The following is a 14601-nucleotide window of genomic DNA, read 5'->3' as shown; positions in this document are numbered from 1 at the left end:
CTGTCACAAGTATCCGTGACTGTCTTGAGTTTCCCTATTTTGGTCAGCGTTTGTGCGTTTAGTGTACCAATGAATTTGGTTTCCTTAGGTTTGAGGAGTTTTGGGAAGCTCCGACTCTTCCCAGCATGATGTCCTGGTCCCCCAGAATCCGAATGACCAGGTTTACCTTTGCTGTTGTCAGCTCGGGACTGAGGTAGTTGCTTTGTTACTGTTGTTTCCATCATGCTATATTCATGGTTGATTTTAGCTGGGGGGCATGAGCCCGGGGCGAGCGAATCACTGATGTCTGATTCACTCTCATCGTAAGGGTTGTTAATCCGTACGGGTAGCTGGTGTTTATTATTGTATTATCGCAGACCACCAAGATGGCTCCCAGCAGTAGGCAAAGATCTGTTGCCTTAGAAACGCCTCAATGGAAGAGTGGAGTTATATATCTAGATGGTAGTATCTATGGAGACCAAGAAAATTTAGCGAGTGGGTGGTTGTTAGGGCAAGGTTAGCAACCAAAATACACTCTTACTAATTTATCTATGGACCAATTGTAGCAAAATCCAGCATGGAGGCACTTAGGGCAATAAGATGAAATAAAATTATGCCCTCAAATAAACTAAAACAAGCTCTAGACTCTTAAGATAACACGTTCACACAACCACCACACCAATTAAATGCTCAAATACTCCCTGATACCCATTAACACCACACAGAACGCGAGAAAGGATGTTAAGATCGCGGAGCTCCACTACACACATGATCTCTTCCAGTGAGCTTCTATTATTATTATTATTATTATTATTATTATTATTATTATTGTTATTATTATTATTATTATTTCACATGACCTTCCGTACGCAAACACATTATTACATACTCTGGCACTTTTATATATCTGGATGTCTGCTAACAAGTATGCCTAACTAATGTACGAATAATCACCATGGTGATTGAAAAATCAAAATAAACTGGGTTAGCATAAAAGAAAAATCTAACACTTGAAATGTACTTAAATCAAAATATTCACAAACAGCATGCATTAATTGAAAGAAATATCCCACATCTACATTATATACAACAAACAAATATTCAATTAATTAGTCTAACCCATAATTACGTTAATGTAAATTAGTTCGTCCGTCTATCTTAAAGAAATCATGGATTCGGGAAGCGATCCATGTGTTACGTTACGTAACCATGATTAATTTACACTGAGTCCCGTTTTATCGCGATAACATTCCCAAATATATCAAATTTGTGTACTCATTCCTGTGTAGAATTCCATTGTCTCGTGGTGATGGAGAAGCCTCATAGCCCCATATTGGTTTACTCGTGCATCATGTCGCACTTCATAATATAAACAAAACACTTCTGAGCGATTACCCATTATTAAACCCTTACTAAAGAGTTTACAATAATTTATACAAAAGAAAACACTTATAGGTGCCTAAAGACCCATAACAGTCTCACTATTATATTCTTCACTTGAGCCCGAATCACAAGTCGTGACACGACGATGTGTCGTTTTATTCGACCCGGCGCGTATCGCGTTAGTCAACCAGCACATCCTGACGTATTTCTAGGCCGTCTCGTGATCGCCTCGCTCCTACAGTTCCCTGCTCGGATAATTGTATCACCGTCTATCTTGAAATATTTCACTTCAGGCTCCGCACACTGTCTTCCAAAAGTACTACCAGCGTTCAGTTAGTTATTTATATTCAATCACATGAAACCTTTAGAAATGTATTAATTTCAACATACAGTTATACTGATTATTTACACTCGGTACTATGAATAATCTCACTGTTCGTCTTCATTCTCATAACAACTCACGTACTTTCAGCTCTAACAGACTTCGAATGCGTCCCGAGGTACTGATTTACAGAGTCAACGTGTCAAAGTCTCAACTACTTCAGACGACTGATGATGTGGGGCCCTACTCTCCGTTATTTATGGACGGTAGATTACCCGCCTGGGTCATCCGTGGTCATAACAGAGGGAGGGGGTTTGGTTATCCTACATCGGCACTTTCAGGTGGATTTGGATCTCTGAATTTATCCCACTTAATAAACTGGCGATACAGATTCACGTGTCGTATTCTGAACTGATATCGTGCGGCGATCACGAAGATATTACTCGATTTCTGTCCTCCACTTTTCGCGCGCTAAGTTGGCGTCTATGCTGGTGCGATATCGCTGACCAGTAGGATTACAGCGTTGGCCTTTTCCTAGAATTCTATATTTGAATTCATCAAACTTTCAATTAATCAACATGGGGAGGATATCAAAAAATCCCATCTGTTCAATTCAGTGGTTGGAATATTTTAATTATTATTACAACTGCAGATAACTGGAGTTCATATTGACATCTGTCATGTTGGCGCATCTGCGAGTCCTTTACAAATTTTGTCATTGGCTAACACTGCACAGGTTCGTTTAAATATCTCCCTCTGACAACATAACAACAATATGCCTCGAGGTATGGGAAACTCTATTGCGACATATTCTCCGTATTCGTGACGCACAGACTTCGCTCTTGTTCAAGAATAAATGCCCCCTCACTTCCTCGTTGCAATCAGGACTGTTGTTCTGAGTTCTAGATTTAAACTTCTTAGCTTTTGACAAGGAAATATACCACCCGTTATGACAGGCTTCACTCTCGGCGACAGATTGAGTGAGCACGTCTGACATTGTTGAAATCTCTCGGTCTACACCCGACTGACAATGTGTATATTTCAATACTCTCATATGCCTTAATTTATTTTGTAATATCAAATCATGATAACTATGGACTGTCTCATCCGGGTACATATTCCTGTTGCCCAGTAAAAATATCTTGTGATAATCATGAGATTTTTTCCTACATCCTCATCATATTTTCTTCATGATTTTATTACGAATTCCATTCCTTTCCGACGGTGACTGATCTCGTCCCGCAGATTCTGGTTATTGAATCTCAATTCTTCATTCTCTCGTTGAATCAGGTGGATCACGTTGTGCCAGTTGGCACACGATTTTAGCCTTTCCCTACTACATTTTAGGCCTGGGGCGAAAGCCATTGAAATCTACGTTACTTGGAAATATTTTCCTATTTTCGTTAATTTTGTGTGGTGTGCGATTTTCTCGCTAACTGTATCTGTATTTGTTACTCCGCGGAGAGAATTTTAAATGTTTTGTTTGTTGTGCCTCTCCATTTCCTCGTTCTGGTTCGCCTAAAATTTGCTTGAGAGCGTGTCCGGTTTTAGGCTCGTTGACTGGACGATCCGCTTCTTCTGCAAATCGTGTTGGAAGGCGAGTTAGTTCATTGTCGTCCGCCATGATCTCTGGAACCCTTGTGTTGCAGGTCTCCGTAAGGGCCTTTAAACATCATAAAATGCCTCCGTGATTTTAAAAGGATATGGGCTGAGGCCCGAATGCATCGTATTTTAAGGTTTTTATTATTTTATTTTTACCTGGAGTGGACGCCTGTTTTCTTTCTGTACTTGAAAAATGTAAGTAACGACATTTTCTACTGACGCCATGGAGTCGGTTTCTTCGCATGGACTAAAGTAAGTTTCATTGCATTCTACTCTTTAACTACGGGAGTTTCATTTCGTCGCATTTAATATTTTAAACAAAATGTGAAACTCCAAGTGTACTGTGACCTCCTTTCTTGTTGTTCTCCAATGGAAATGAACTTGAAATTTGACAACGAATATTTTTTAAAAAAAGGATTTTTTGGACTTGTTAACTGCATTTCCTAAACCTATCAAGGTGCGCAAGATTATTTACTTTCCATCGGGTGGTGTTGTTGGTATTCAATCTTGTTGGGCTCCCGTGATCGGACCCCGGAGTGTACCTCGAGACCTCATTCCAACCTTTTTTTTCTCTTAATGAATAAATCATCATTCCTACAGAATGTGTTTTCTTGTGATGTTCAAAATACTACTAAAAGTTGGTAAAGGTAAAGTGGATTATCTGAGCTCATGCAAGGGACAGTCAAATTAGTCCATGAACTTAGGTGCAAATTATTAATTGGTAATTCATTACTTTAAAATTTTATTTTAAGTTACTCCTTCTATTAGAGGGCGTCCCTCGTTTTAAAGGTATTTGCTATTCTTATTCAGTTAATCAATTATTTACTGATATTCTCTTTAAAGGTCTATTTTATCCTCCAGTTTAGGGTTAAGATAATTAATATTTGTGAATTCATGAAGGTGCACCTTTCCTTTTAATGAACTTCTTTAAATTGTTATCTGTAAGCCTTGGTGTGAGTCATTAAACTTTTAATTCTTTCAAATTAGATTCTTGGGTTTTTCTTTCACGTTCTGACATTTACCACTGCGAAAACCGCGAGTAACGATCTGTGTTGCCTCTGTTATATGGTCCAGTTGGTGTTCTTGATGGTAAGTATTTTGCTTCCACTTTAAATTTTTCTCCTTATGGTTTAATTCTTGCTTGTTAACTTGTGCTAGTTATTGCCGGTGTGGCTGGTACAGTTATTGGTAGCAGAGCGTGGTTATTGCAACTTTTGGTACCGGTAGTTCATTTTTAATATCTTTCCCTCGCACTGTGGTAAATGCTTGGAATAGTGAAGGAAGGACCTGTAGGTCAAAAGCGAATGATGTAGGGTATTATTGTAAAAGAAATGCATTCGTCTTGTTTATTCTTAATATTCTTGTTTCATGTAATTTCTTCACGGTGTTTCGTGTTTTTCCTGTTCGTGCCAGTCGTGGTGACCGTTTGGTGTCATGAGTGTACAGTTGGTAATCCTGCGACCAGCTGTTTAGTTCCGCTGTAACCTACTTCCTTGTTTCCTGCCTCTCAGGTGATGTGTATCTTTGCTTTCTTCTTTCAACATAAATTGGTGAGTATTGAGAATTTTTGATATTTGGCATTGTGGTACGAAATGGTACTTTTTTAAATGGTTGTGGGTGTCTGCTTGGAATACAAATCGATTAGCCTTGGGCCATATGCATACTACTGTTAATCGTGTGCTCTCTGTGTTTCATATGGCGTAGCTGTTTTAACATTCGTTCTACGTACGTGTGTGTACCTTTTCTAGATCGGTGTGCATTAAATTTTAATTACTACTCGGTGAGCTCGTGCGATTTTGTTCACCGCGTGAAGTGCAATTGTTTTTCTGAGTTTAACGAGTGTTTACATGTGATAGTTCGTATTTGGGAACATCTTATGGTATTATTAGTTCTGGCATTATGTTTTGATTCCCAGATTTAAGGTTGTGATTATTATTATTATTATTATTATAAAAGTTATTTCCTGACAAGTGTACTTGTGCTCGCGAGTGCCTACCTTTATGTGAGAATCTACTGTCTCTAAGTGTGTTCTGCTGTGTTGAAATAACCGTGTGAGGTGAAATTTTACTTAACCTCAAATTAACCGTAAACATAGTGTGTTATTCATATGTGCTAGTGGTATTGTGCCATCGTATATCGGAATTTATTTTCTCCTGGTCTGGTTATTTCCGGTGGCCACTTATTTTATTTGGTTCTGGTGTTATGTGATTTCCCCTGTGCCCGAGTTATCCGTGTCGTTAGTGAATATTTATGAGAAATACTGGCCTTAGGCTGGGTTGGTTCGGTTTTCATGTTAGGTGTGTTCTTTTTCCTAAATTTAGTGTAACCTAACTGTGGTGAACTATTCAAGCTGGTTTCGAATTGTATATGCTCTATAGTATACCAGTTATCTTGGCCTTGTAACCTCTTCTTCTATTATTATTTAATATTTTTCTCTGCGGTGACTCGTTGGCCGGTCACGTTATTTACTGGTGCGATAGCTGAGCAAGCCTATAATGCTTATATTAACCTGTGTAGCATTTATTTTAGCTATCTAGGGGTTGTGGATGTGATGACTCTGTCTTTGTTCTGTGTTTGCTGATCTGTGCTGACTGCGGGGTAGGTGTTTGCGACACTGCATGAATAGTGGATTCTATTTTTACCCTGTCTCGCGGTTGGTACGGGTTGGTGATTTGCTGGGCAGAGTTTGAGTCATTCACATCATCCCTAATATTGTGGAGTTATGGGGAAAGCATCAGTTATGGTGGTATGAGGTTAACCTGTGAGCATTTCGCCTGTATTTTATGTGAAAACGTACAGGTGGTACCTACGTTAGGCCTAACTAATATCGTTTTTATGCTCGCCTTGCTTCTTTTGAAAATTTATTGAAATTTACTGTTGAAAATTGTTTAACTAACCTTCTATTTGATATGAGCTGCCGTGTATTAGTAACTTTTGAGTTATAATTATTTCTGAATTGCTTAAATTGTTTTCCTTTCTGGGCTACTTGGGGTTCGGTCATGCTTTCTAGTAGTGTCATCTTAACTTGATTTTGAAATTATATCTCCTGTATAATTTATTCTGGTCATCTGGGGACTGCCATTGGTGATGTGTTCGTGCACCTGCTTCGCTATAGCTGGCCTGTGCTGATCGTGGGGCTTGTCTATGACATGAGTAATATTCTACTTTTCCCTGTTTCACGGTTGGTGTGGGTTGGTGCGTGGTTGACTGGTCGCTCGAGTCATTTCACCAAGGTTTCTGTTTGTGTGGGGTTATTGTGTAGGCATTCGTTGTTATTGAATTCTGTCTGTCGGTAACTGTGTGGATGCCTTGTTGACCCTGTGTCTGGACCTATTCAGGTCTTTACTAGTTCATCCGTGCTGGTTATTGGTTGCTGGTAGTTTTCTATTTCTAATGGATCCTGTGCCCTCTAATTAATTTAACCTGTTCCCTGGTTATGGTGTAGTCGCCTCATGTGTGGTCTTCCTCGAGTTTCCAGCTCATGTATTTCCTGTCGTGCTTTTGAAACCTAACATGTTGCATCCGTGAAATTCTGCCTGTTAAACCTCTTGCGTTAGTTCTAGCTCATGTGTGGATATTCTTAGGTGGCTAGTAGTTTTCTTGTGTGGTTTGTGGTGCCCTGTCGTGGTCATAGTCTTCATAGAATTCCTATGTTCTGAAAATTTCTAAATCTATTTTTATTTAATTGCATTCCATTTTGAGTTGTGGATTCCATCGGCCTCCCTACCATTTCTACTGTATTGGCTTTTGCTGTTGAGCAAGTGTGATCTGTAGCCTGAGGATGGAAAAGCCTCTTAACCTAATAGGATTGGGTGCAGATCGGTGTTGGGTGATGATATTGGTACCAAGTATTTGTTGTTTGGGGTTTATATTTCGGGGTGGGCATGATAGTTTCGCAGTATGTCGTTGAGGGTTGTAAGTGTCCCTTTATCTCCATTTAGGCTGGCGCATGTCTGTTGAGGCTAGTCATGGTTGTTTTACGGTTTCTGTGTTGTGTTGTTGGCTCATTATGACATGTCAGGTATGGACAGGTTGTTGGTCTTATTATTGTACCTTGTGTCTTCGTAGATTTGGAAATACCCTTCGGTGTGGGTCTATTGCTCTGATGGAATGATTTTAACTTGTGTCATGTAACTTGTTGGTTTTGTGTGTCCTGGTTTCTTCACTTTTGGTCTCACTGCGTTACCTGCTGACCCGACGTTATCTTGTGTCCTATTGGTACTTCTTGTTAAAGCTCAGTTAATGTTCATCTGTCACTCTTTGACTTTCTTCTTTTCAGTGGATCCAATTTGTCTTTTGACAAGGTTGTTTTGTCATCTTACCGTTCTGTGGAGTCATTAACTTGGTATGGGACTCGTTAATGGTCTTTAGGCGGTACCGAAGTCGCCCAACTGTTAGATTATGGGGTCTGTCTGTTGTGTTCCTTTACTCTTCATTATCTGTGAGTTTTTTCCAACGTCCTACCATCTTTTCTGTCATGTATATTTTATTTTACCTTGTTTCCTGGTTGTATGGAAAGGTACCTGCTTAGCGGTAATGCGGCAGTATGAATCTGCGGATGTCATATATTATTAGCCCGGCTAGCTCCGAGGTCTTGTAAAAGGCAACCGGTAGATTAGGTTGCGTACGTCATTGCTCTAATTTCCTGATGGTCACTTGGTTTGAGGTGGATTTCATCGCCTTTTCTTACTTAATCAGGTTTCCTGCGTGAAAGCATGTTGTTGTGAATTCAATGGAGTTGGAGGTTTTGTGACTTCGGATTGGTTTTCCCTCCTGAATATCTTTCATCCATTTTCTATTCTGTTATTCCTATGGTGTTAACGAAGGAACCGTTATGTGTTTATTATTATCCATCCCAATATTAATCTTGGCTTGGTATTGTTGTTGCTTGTTCGGTTGCTGATGACAAACTTTTAGCTCACCTCGCCATCTTATAGAATCAGAAGTCTCCTTCCGTACTGCCAACGTTACCTTGTCTCGAAGACTTTTCCTGTAACCCTAGGATATTTTCATTTTCCTAAACTTGCCGTAGGTGTGTGATATTCTTGAATTAAAGTTATGTTTCCTCTCAGTTCTCTTGTTCAATCAGGTAATGTGCTGGGATTGGGATTGTTGAACCAGTAATTGTTGCAAATTTCTTTTTCATGTTTGTGATGAGTTTTGGGAAATTTTAAAATGCATTAATTGCTCACCGAGCAGTAGTATGGAGATGGTTTTACTCTAATAATTTGGAATTAAGTGTACCTGGGAATGTCAGCAACTGTAATGCGTTGTGGTTACGAAAGTGTACCTCTGGATAAATGGAGGGTTCTGTTATCTTCACTGTGGTTGATCTTGACCTGGTTTGGTAAATACATGTGATGTATGCTTTAACTTGGGGTGTTGTCAAGTTTTGAATCCTATGGTGGTGCTGGTATTTAACTTGGGGATGTAAATTTTGATATTGTGCCTTTGTTGATTGGTGACGGACTTGCACCCTACGGTGAATCTGAACCTGTTTTTTGGGTTACTGTATGAAACTAGTGTCAGGTGACTATTGACTTAAAATCTTGTATGTACGCACGTACTTAAATTGTTTTTCATTCTGTGTTGCCAGTACCATGGCACGTGACTTATGTTTGTGCGGTTTACTCTTATACTACTCAGTAGTCAACCTATGCTCTTATGTGGTATGTTTTGGCCCAGGTTCAGTCGATGTAAGGTTAAAAATTTAAAATTTGATCTGTTAATTGAATCTTAGTTATCCGTTGAATGTATTCACCAATTTATCTTATTCTTCTTGTTTTCTTTCTTGCTCCTTGCGTTCTGTTCTCGCTGTGGTCAATTTGATTTTGTAGAGAAACAAGAGGCTGCATTTCTTACTACCTAAAACCTGATGAAAATAAATCTGTGGGGAAAATTTAATTTTAATGTTTGGTCAAGGGTATTTTAAAATTGTAAAACACATTTAGGATACCTTTTTGTGAAGAATCTGATGGTTATGTAAAACTAATTACTAAAGCTGGTGATGCCGAAAACGGCTAGGTGATAAATTGGAAGGTATGTCTCTGGACATGAATGAACTTTGGTAATTATGAAAGGTGAATAATATTGATGAACTTTAATTTGCTTTGAAACATATTGAAATTAGTAACCTCTGATAAAAAAGGGGTGTAGAAATGAAAAGGAATTTTACTCTGTTCATACTAGGTGGGTCTGTGTGTAAAAGTTATATTTAATGATTTTGCTGATGAACTTTTGCTGCGTAGGTGTGGTTCTCCGAACTTTGATCTATTCTGCTGTGTAATGACATAGTGTTTCAAAATGGATCTAATCTGGGTACTCTAGTGGTGTAATAAAATAGTTTTGGTGCAGTGATCATTATCTTAAAAGGAATAATTATTTGAAATTTAGATTGTTTCTGCATCACTGCCCGTGGAGGAAGTTTATCTTAGGTTTTCCAGGGGGAGGCTGTGCCGGTTGGCACACGATTTTAGCCTTTCCCTACTACATTTTAGGCCTGGGGCGAAAGCCATTGAAATCTATGTTACTTGGAAATCTTTTCCTATTTTCTTTAATTTTGTGTGGTGTGCGATTTTCTCGCTAACTGTATCTGTATTTGTTACTCCGCGGAGAGAATTTTAAATGTTTTGTTTGTTGTGCCTCTCCATTTCCTCGTTCTGGTTCGCCTAAAATTTGCTTGAGAGCGAGTCCGGTTTTAGGCTCGTTGACTGGACGATCCGCTTCTTCTGCAAATCGTGTTGGAAGGCGAGTTAGTTCATTGTCGTCCGCCATGATCTCTGGAACCCTTGTGTTGCAGGTCTGCGTAAGGGCCTTTAAACATCATAAAATGCCTCCGTGATTTTAAAAGGATATGGGCTGAGGCCCGAATGCATCGTATTTTAAGGTTTTTATTATTTTATTTTTACCTGGAGTGGACGCCTGTTTTCTTTCTGTACTTGAAAAATGTAAGTAACGACATTTTCTACTGACGCCATGGAGTCGGTTTCTTCGCATGGACTAAAGTAAGTTTCATTGCATTCTACTCTTTAACTACGGGAGTTTCATTTCGTCGCATTTAATATTTTAAACAAAATGTGAAACTCCAAGTGTACTGTGACCTCCTTTCTTGTTGTTCTCCAATGGAAATGAACTTGAAATTTGACAACGAATATTTAAAAAAAAAGGATTTTTTTGGACTTGTTAACTGCATTTCCTAAACCCATCAAGGTGCGCAAGATTATTTACTTTCCATCGGGTGGTGTTGTTGGTATTCAATCTTGTTGGGCTCCCGTGATCGGACCCCGGAGTGTACCTCGAGACCTCATTCCAACCTTTTTTTCTCTTAATGAATAAGTCATCATTCCTACAGAATGTGTTTTGTTATGATGTTCAAAATACTACTAAAAGTTGGTAAAGGTAAAGTGGATTATCTGATCTCATCCAAGGGACAGTCAAATTAGTCCATGAACTTTGGTGCAAATTATTAATTGGTAATTCATTACTTTAAAATTTTATTTTAAGTTACTCCTTCTATTAGAGGGCGTCCCTCGTTTTAAAGGTATTTGCTATTCTTATTCAGTTAATTAATTATTTTCTGATATTCTCTTTCAAGGTCTATTTTATCATCCAGTTTAGGGTTAAGATAATTAATATTTGTGAATTCATGAAGGTGCACCTTTCCTTTTAATGAACTTCTTTAAATTGTTATCTGTAAGCCTTGGTGTGAGTCATTAAACTTTTAATTCTTTCAAATTAGATTCTTGGGTTTTTCTTTCACGTTCTGACATTTACCACTGCGAAAACCGCGAGTAACGATCTGTGTTGCCTCTGTTATATGGTCCAGTTGGTGTTCTTGATGGTAAGTATTTTGCTTCCACTTTAAATTTTTCTCCTTATGGTTTAATTCTTGCTTGTTAACTTGTGCTAGTTATTGCCGGTGTGGCTGGTACAATGTTAACAAAATCTTGGACATCGACGTCAGGCTCTCCACATTCCGGGCATGGTTTTGCTTCTATTTGCCTTTGGATTAATTGGACTCCTTCTTGTCCTCCGTCTTCTTCATCATCCTCTCCTTCGTCCTCATATTCTTCTTGGTCATCCTCAGCCTCGTTTCGTTCATCCTCAGCCTCTCTCTGATCTGCCGGTATATAGTACAACTTCAAATTGGCGGCGTTATACACGTTTTCTCTGCTACAATCCAAGATTTGAACCTTATATGAATTATTCTCATAAGTATGTATGATCTTGTAAGGCCCCACAAATAACTGGCAAAACTTGTGGTACACCTTGCGTTCAGGATTAGACACGGCAGGTTTCTTAACTAGAACCAGCTCGCCAACTCTCAATGAACGGTGAATTCGCTTATTCCTGTGTCTCCTTAATCTGCGCTCGGCTTGTGCTTCCAGGTGTTCTTGCGTCTCCCTGACACAGATTTCGTTTGAATCTCGGGGGTCTGTAGGACATGCAAACGCGTCATGCCATGGCCTGGTCAGATATCTATTGAAATGTACCACTTCAGGAATCAGACCCGTCGCCTCGTGGATCGTGGTGTTAATGCACTCAGCTATGATAGGCACCACGTCAATCCAGTGCCAATGTGCTTCTGAGCAATAAATTCGGCAGAAATTAGCGATCTCTCTCATAATCCTGTCTGAAAGGTTTGATTCGGGATAGCGAATCCAACTTAGCACGTGTGTAATGTCTAGCTTTGCAACTGATTTGCGAACGCAGCAGATGTGAACTGACTGCCATGATCAGTGAGGATGAATTTGGGCTTCCCCATTCGCGGAATTATGTGTGACGTTATTCCTCTCAAAAGGGTTTTGGAATTAGCTTTCTGCAATGGATACAATGCTACAAATTTTGAAAATACGTCTAAATTGACGAGAATGAACTGGTTTCCCCTGCGGGCTTTCGGTAAACGCCCATATAGGTCCATTGCGAAGGTTTCCCGTGGCTCTATTGGTAGCAAAGGGCGTTGAGATTGCTTGAGTAGATACGGGTTCGGTTTTATTCTTTGACAGATATCACAAGTCTGTAGTACATCTCGAACCGTCCGGTTCATCTTGGCACACATGAAAGTCCCCTGAAGGGTAGCCAAGACATTCCCTATACCCCCATGTCCAATGACACGATGTGCATGGTTTACTAAAGGCACTTGCATCTCCGCCGGTACTACGATCCGAAGTTTCGTGTGATCATTGTCCACATACTTGTGTAGGATTCCGTTTAGGTAGTGGTAATTAGCTGACAACTTGTTCGCCCTTGCGAACACTGAACCGTCTGGTGGCAATTTCCCGGTGAAGAAATCGATCATCATGTTGTCGAACCCATCTGTCTTTTGCATTTGCCCTATCTCCCTGAGATTTCTTAAGACTTCCTGGTCTTCCTCTATCAACTCGATCCGGTAGATCAGGACCTCCTCCGGGCTGGTATTTCGGCTCAAAATATCTGCCAAAATATTGAGCTTCCCGGGGCAGTGTTCAACTGTCAAATCGAACTATTGAACGAATAAAGCCCAACGGCTAACCCTTTCGCTTGCCATGTAAGTTTTCATTATAAATGTCAGCGCTTTGTGATCGGATCGAATTATAATCTGAAAACCGTACACAATCTTCTTTCAATATTGCAAAGCGCTGACGATAGACAACATCTCTAATTCAGTGATGGTATACTTCACTTCATGTTTCCGCATTTTCCGGCTCATGAACGCGATATACGTTTTCCTACTCGAATCATTAGGATCTTCCTGGAGTATCACGGCTCCTATGCCTATGGTGGAGGCGTCCGTCTGAATTATGAACTTGATGTTGAAATCGGGATATCCTTGTTTTACAATTTGTAATAATCGCTGTTTTGTTTTCGCAATGGTTTCTGCACATGACTGGTCCCACCTCCAGCGATTATTCTTTCTAAGAAGATCTTGTAACGGTGCGACGACTGTAGTATAATCCGGAAAATGGTCGGCAAAGAACTGACACATTCCGAGAAATTGCCGAACATGTTTGATCTTCGTAGGCTTTGGAAACATCCTAATCGCCTCAATTTTCAACGGGTTTGGCCGTACACCATCTCCATCTACGAGGTGACCCAAAAACAAGACCTCTTTCTGACAGAAAGATGTAAAATATATTGCCTTCACTGTAGGCACCAGTCTAAAACACTTTGTATGTAGTACATACACAGGTGTACACTGCGTTGCCTACACTGTAGGCACCAGTCCACGAACATATTGCCTGTTGTATGTACACAGGTGTACACTGTGTTGCCTACACTGTGGGCACCAGTCCAGGAACATATTGACCGTACTACACACATAGGTGTACACGGTGTTGCCTACACTGTAGGCGCCAGACCACGAACATATTGACTGTAGTACGTACACAGGTGTACACTGTGTTGCCTACACTCCAGGCGCAAGTCCACGACCATATTGCCTATTGTAGGTACAGAGACCTACAATGTGTTTCCTATGTTGTAAGCTCCAGACAAGAAGTTATTAACTGTAGTACATAAATGTACGCCGTATTGCCTACACTGTGGATGGAAGTCTACGAAATTATGGACTGTAGTAGTATCTGAGGGCATTAGAATCGATAGGCATGACTTCAGGAAAATATGCGTCAATTCTACAAAGTACAGTCATTAAGTTCTGAGACTGACCGCATGATGGTGCTGTGGTGCACTATAGCGCATAGGTGGCGCTGTGGTATGGTACCATGTCAGTTAGTCTCCCATCCCTGCAAGAGACAGTTGAGTGCATGGACTACAAGCAGACGTACGGACGTTGTTGTGACCGTGATTTGAATGCGCCCGTCGGAGCTTGACATGTCATACACAGTTTGAGCAACGGGCAAACATCTAGTTCTGCCAGCAATTAGGCAAAACCGCTGCCGAAACGTTCGAAATGATGCAGCAGGTTTACGGTGAGGACGCATTGAGTCGCAGTGTTGTGTTTAGGTGGCACCGACGTTTTGTACAAGGTCGGGACAGTTTGGAAGATGATGTGCGCACTGGTCGGCCACAAACAGTTCGAAAGGAACGCAAGATCCAAGAAGTCGCAACGTTGGTGCGTGCTAACCGCTCCCAATCTGTAGACGATCTCGCAGCAGGTATAGGGGTCAACCGTGGTATTTGCCACAAAATTCTGTCGGATGACCTCAACGTGTGTCGTGTTACCAGGCACAGTGTGCCACGAATCCCTTCGCAAGACCAACGTGATGATCGCTTGACGATTTGTGGTGACCTCATCTGTAGTACTGACGATGATCCGACGTTTCTCAACCGGGTAATAACTGGAGACTAAACACGGTGTTTCCTTTCAGCGGTGCTTC

This window comes from Anabrus simplex, chromosome 12, assembly GCF_040414725.1.
Source record: "Anabrus simplex isolate iqAnaSimp1 chromosome 12, ASM4041472v1, whole genome shotgun sequence".
NCBI classification, from domain to species: Eukaryota; Metazoa; Arthropoda; class Insecta; order Orthoptera; family Tettigoniidae; genus Anabrus; species Anabrus simplex.
The sequence above is the reverse complement of the archived record's forward strand: the minus strand, read 5'-3'. Positions refer to the sequence as shown.